The following is a 6,021-nucleotide window of genomic DNA, read 5'->3' on the forward strand; positions in this document are numbered from 1 at the left end:
GTTCCGCTGGCGAAAAACTTCTATCCGATTTATTGTGTTCCTTGGATGTTACTCATTTTAGGTTGTATTTTGTTTTTGTAATTTTGTTGCTCACTTTGAGAAATTGTATTGAAAAGGGAGGGATAAATCCTTCAAATAAAATCAAAATCAAATCAAATCACTGCCTTCCATTGAGGCAAATATATATACATTTGTAGGGGTCAACCGTGTTTCGTGAGCATAGCATTATCTATGAGTTGATATCTAGTTTTAGTACCTTATAAAGGTAAATGTGTGGATGACACATACTTATAAAACCGATTTGTGCCCAGAATCCTTTTACCCACCCAACAAGTAGAAACCATAGACATAAACAAAGAAAAAAAGTACTAGACTGGCTTTGCCTGAGGGTGGACATTCTAGCAGGGGTGCCCCTACAATGAGGCAAGTGAGGTAGTCACCTAGAACAACAGATTGGCTGCCTCACCCTTCCCAACTCACTAATGCCCCCTCTCCAAACATTATTTGCGTGATGCCAACCACTGCCCTCCTCTGTCTCTTCTCTACATCCCAGCATCTTCCTGTTCAAAGGCAGAGGGCCAGAAGGTTGGAGGGGCAAGAAGTGATTAAACACACTTCCTACTGTTCTTAACTTCCATGCCATTTGCTTTTTGAACAGGCAGACAGCAAGATGGCCAGGAAGAGGAAGAGGAGTTGCCACCCCTGCACCAAGTAGGGGGAAGTGGGGTCTCATTTTTCCTCCACGACTTTGCAAGGGTTAGACCGGGGGCTCTTGATCTGTCCTTGTGAAGACTCCATATGAGAGACAGTTGCCAGCAGCCCCTCTCTTTGCATGGTCCTTACAAGGGTTGGCTCAGGAGCTCCCAGTCTGACTTTTGCAAAGGTTCTGCAGAAAAAGAGGGGTTACTGGCAATCTTCCCTCTTTACACGGAGTCCTTGTAAGCAGTGGATTGGGAGATTTTGACTCAACCCTTGCAAAGGCTATGCAACAGCTTGACACAAGGCTGCTGGCAACCTTCCCTCTTTGCAGAGAGCTCTTGCAAGACTTTGCAGGGATTAGATCAAGAGTCCCCCTTCCAATCCTTGCAAGACATTGTTATGGAAAATAGGCTGCTTGCTGGCAGCTTCTTGTTTCTCCGGCTCCCTTGCGAAAGGTGGCCAAAGCTAATAAGTAGGGTTGTGCGTTTTGTATTTTTTCTGTTTTGATTTGTACCAAATCTGAATCAACCCCATTTTGTATTTTGTCCGAAATTAAGCCTTCTGAATCACCCCAGTTTTGTTTTGTATCCAAATTAATCCGAATCCTAATTAATTAGGATTTAAAAATGGGCCACATGGCCAAAAGAGTGGGTGGGGGTTGTAGTGCCCAATGAGTGGAAGCTACCACAAAAATTTCAAAGGAATTGGGCAAACGGCTGATTTTTGGTGAATTTTTGAAGTTTGGGCGGCTTTCAGGTTTTCCTCATAGGGTATAATGGAGGTTTCAGCAGTCCCGTAACTCCACTTGGGGGGCACTGGGGTGGCCCAGAGCAAGTGGCGGTGTAGTGCACATAGAGTGCCAACCACCCACATGGGTTGCTAACCCATGAAATACAGGGTTTTGTTGTTCTAGAGGTGTTCTGAGTGTAGATTCTCTGGTAGCATATGAGAGTGGATTCATGGTTTTTCATTAAAAATCTCATTTGCTACCAGAGAATCTAAACTTAACACCTCAGAAACAACAAAGCCCAGTACCCCAATGGGTTAGCAATCCAGGGGGGTGGTTGGCACCCTCTGTGCACTACACCACCACTCGCTCAGCACCACACCAGTCCCCCCCAAGTGCAGTTATGGGGCTGCTGAAACCACCATTATTCCCTCTGTGGGGAAAGCTTAAAGACACTTAAACTTCCCCAAATCACAAAAAATCAGCCCATTGCCCTATTCCTTTGGAATCTGGGTTGTGGCAGGCACCCCTTGAGGCACTTCCACCCAACCCACTGTTCTGCCCCAGCAGACCCCTTTCTGCCCCAATTCTGCCACGAAGAACATCACCAGGCAGCACACACATTGACGACAACAACAGCAGAGCTTTGCAAAGAGCCAGGTTTCCGAAGCAGGCATCATATGCGCAGCAGACTAGTAGCCAACAGCAACATCAAGTGCGCCCTGCCCTCCCTTTCCCACCCAAGCATTTGTCATCCACAGACAGGGACTGAGACTTCCAGAACATGTGATGCGGGTGAAGCAAGGAATGGCAAGGATACAAACCAACATACTCCCACATAAACAAGTTGAAAGAGTGAAGACTGATGAACAACGGCACTCAATTTTTTGGCGCCATTATTTGGGCATTTTGCGGCAGTTTGGAGCCTGTGGCACCCCAGCACAGCAGCACCACCCATTTGTGGATTCAAGCAATATTTCAATAAAAACCCTGATGATGCAACAACTCACTATATGACCCAATCCTCATTATTGGGGACCGGGGAGACCCAAGTTCAAATCCCCATTCAGCCATGAAACTAGCTGAGTGACTCTGGGCCAGTCACTTCTCTCTCAGCCTAACCTACTTCACAGGGTTGTTGTGAAAGAGAAACTCAAGTATGTAGTACACCGCTCTGGGCTCCTTGGAGGAAGAGCGGGATATAAATGTAATAATAATAATAATAATAATAATAATAATAATTATTATTATTATATATTACTGTCTGCTAGACATGGGTGGGTGAAAATTAGCATTTTATACCTGTGTGTGTGTGGCTGTGTGCTCTGTGAGAGGGTTGGAGAGGGTTTAGGGCAGGCCTACTCTACTTCGGCACCCCAGCTGCTTTTGCACTACAACTCCCATAATCCCCAAACACAGTGGCCAATAGCCAGGGATTATGGGAGTTGTAGGCCAACATCTGAAGGCGGGCCGAAGTTGAGCAGCCCCGGTGTTGGGCTTGTGTTGTGGCCTAATGCTATGTGCCACTCTCAAAGTCTCAGTGGCAGACATTTGTGAGGGGGCACCAGTAGCATCAAGCTCATCAATGGCCACCGCTGCTGGTGGTGGTGGGTTGGGGTGGGGTGGGTGGGCACATGTGCTTCTGTCTGTGCTGCCACTTTAGTCAATCAAGTCACAGAGTCCTTTGGGGTAGGTTGGTGCATGTGTGTCTATCTCTCTGTGCTGCCGCTTTAGTCAGTCACAGAGTGCTTCTTTCTATTTTGGAGAAATACAAAGAAAAGACTCATACAGCAGACATTTAATTTAAATTTTATTTTATTTTATTTTATTTATTTATTTACATTTTATATCCCGCTCTTCCTCCAAGGAGCCCAGAGAGGTGTACTACATACTTAGGTTTCTCCTCACAACCCTGTGAAGTAGGTTAGGCTGAGAGAGAAGTGACTGGCCCAGAGTCACCCAGCAAGTCTCATGGCTGAATGGGGATTTGAACTTGGGTCTCCCCGGTCCTAGTCCAGCACTCTAACCACTACACCACGCTGGCAAAGCATTGCATTTACTATCATCACATTATCAGCATCAGCAAGCATCACAATGTTTATTTTTTTAACATTTCACATTCGTAACCTTCATTCCAACATCAAGCCTTTTTTTAAAAAAAGGCTGAACACACAGGAGAAGCAGCAGGCTGGTCAGTGAGGCTAAGGAAGGGCGTAAATCCTGGAGAATGGCAGCTCCCCTGGGAAAGTGGACCCACACATGCAGCAGTAAGGAGGAAATGGTGCCCTACACCAGCATATATATTCCTGGTGCAAACTCAGTTCTCTCTTTCTGGAAGCAGGAAATAGAGCCATCAATTCAATAAAGGTAGCTGTGTCTAAATTCCAACTAGTTTCCTTTCCAATGCAAATTTGAAGTTTAAAAATCTGTCAATCCGGATGTCTTCCTGTATCATGTTACCTCTCAAACCCTCCCCCTCCCCATATTCCACTTATATACTTCCCAGTGTGTTAATAGCAAGTGTATGCCTTTTGCTTTAAACAAGCATATTAGCTTGTGCCTCCCATATACCTTGAAAGAGACTTGCAGTATCCTTGCTGGCATTTTGTTTTGTTTTCTGCAAGGGCTTAAATATTTTAAATGCAAACAGGACAGGGCATGTGGAATCTTAATCATTACACACAAGATAATAAAGAGGGAGAAAAGAGGGGGCAAAGCTGTAAGAAGTCTCTCTTTCAGGCACTCCCAGCAGCCCCTCAGACAGAGTGGGAAGCTCCGGATATTGTTACTTCGAATTGACAATGAATTGGCTGCTCTCAGCTTAATCATTTCATTCTCAGCACACAATTGCATCACAATACAGCTCATTTCTCTTAACTAAATGTCTTCAGAAGCTGTGTCCCTTTTTGCATATCTTATCTTCTGCTATGCTAAGCCTTCTGACAAACAGTCACTTGCTGCTGGAGTCTGTGTGGAGAGACAAAAAGGACAATTTGCAATGCAATGCTGATGGAGCGTTTTCCAAAGAAAACAGAACTGGAGGTCATTTCGGTTTGTAATCAAAAATATCGGAGGTCTAATTCTGGTTTCGATTTGTAGACAAATCATCTGAAATTGCCATTTTCGGGCACAAATCGATTTTTGCCCGAATCGAAATGCACAAGCCTACTAATAAGCAGCCTCCTCTCCTCAACTTGCCACCTCCTTTAAAAGTGATTCATGGGGTGTGTGGGTGTGTGTAGAGGGAGACGGGTCACATTTTTTGCCTTGCTTCAGGCACCCAAATACTTTGGACTGCCCCTTTCCTAGTTGCAGGCCCGTAGCCAGCTGGTGACATGGTGTGTACCTACCACACCAAAAAATTCTCTTTCCTCCCCAGCCTCAGACTATTTTCACTCAACCTTTTATAACCTGCCTCCCCTGACTTCTGCAATCCCACCCCCACAATGTTTGTTTGGTTTTTTTGCTCATTAGTAAGGTAAAAATGACAGTTGCTCAGAGATAACAATGGTGATATACATACTATTGTAGCCGTGACTTGGCAACAGCATGTTCACCGTCACCCCAATAGAAGATGTGTGTTCAAGTATACCGTCCACAGTTATTATCCCCATAGTGTAGGTTGGGAAGATTGTATGACTGAGTGACTATGACAGTTCTGCGATGCAGTTTACTGCAAATTGGGTTAAGGCTGAGAGTGCCTTATAGCAACCCTGCAATGTAGGCCAGTAGTGTTATCCTATATTGTTATGTGCTTAGGAACATCTAATACACTGTAGCCACCCTTCTGAACAAGAATCAGAATTCTCATATAGTGCTTTAAAATGTTGCCATGCAGGTTGTCCCCCTCACTTTCTGCCAGTGACTGTTCTGGATATCTGGCATCTTAGACTGCAGCAGATCTGTGAAGCTTGCTCAAAAATGCCAAATGGATGAGCTTTGCTATTAGGACTGATGTGAATAACTGAGCTGGCCAATTTGACTTTTCATAATCCTGCAGCATCCAGCAGAAAAGAGCAATGATTTCTTCTTGATCCCCTAAATTTAGAATGATGGCTTGAAAAGGGAAAGGAGAATATAGCTGAAATATTTTCGGACTGCAGTTTAAAGAATGCACACAAATATCAGATGATTAGATTATTTTAACTAGGCTCATTAACATAGCTAATAGTTGGTTGCAATTTGGATATTTATGAACACAAATACTCAGTAAATTTCAGTGCTCTTATATTGTAGAGGTTATGATCATTAGCTAAATGACTGTCACACAGGATGTTGGAAGGCTGCTCTGGGAAGTTGGAAGGCTACTCTGGGAAGGCTACTCTGGGAAGAGCAGACACAGCTGAGAAGGTGAGGAAGCCTTTCTAAACATCTAGCCTTTCCCCCTTCAAACAAACTAACAGGAAGAGGGGAGTTTTGCAGGGGCTGTTTCTCTTTAAGGGGTAGGTCTTAGTCTCTCTATCTCTCTGTGTGTTACTTGTTAGGGTTACTTGTTAGGGTTAAGATATCACAGGGCTAGGAGTTCTTAGGGTTACCTAAAGGCAGTGTTTACTCAGTGGTGGGGGTGGAGTCAGCTAGGGCTGGGAGAGGCCCCA

Source organism: Hemicordylus capensis, chromosome 2, assembly GCF_027244095.1.
Source record: "Hemicordylus capensis ecotype Gifberg chromosome 2, rHemCap1.1.pri, whole genome shotgun sequence".
Taxonomy (NCBI): domain Eukaryota; kingdom Metazoa; phylum Chordata; class Lepidosauria; order Squamata; family Cordylidae; genus Hemicordylus; species Hemicordylus capensis.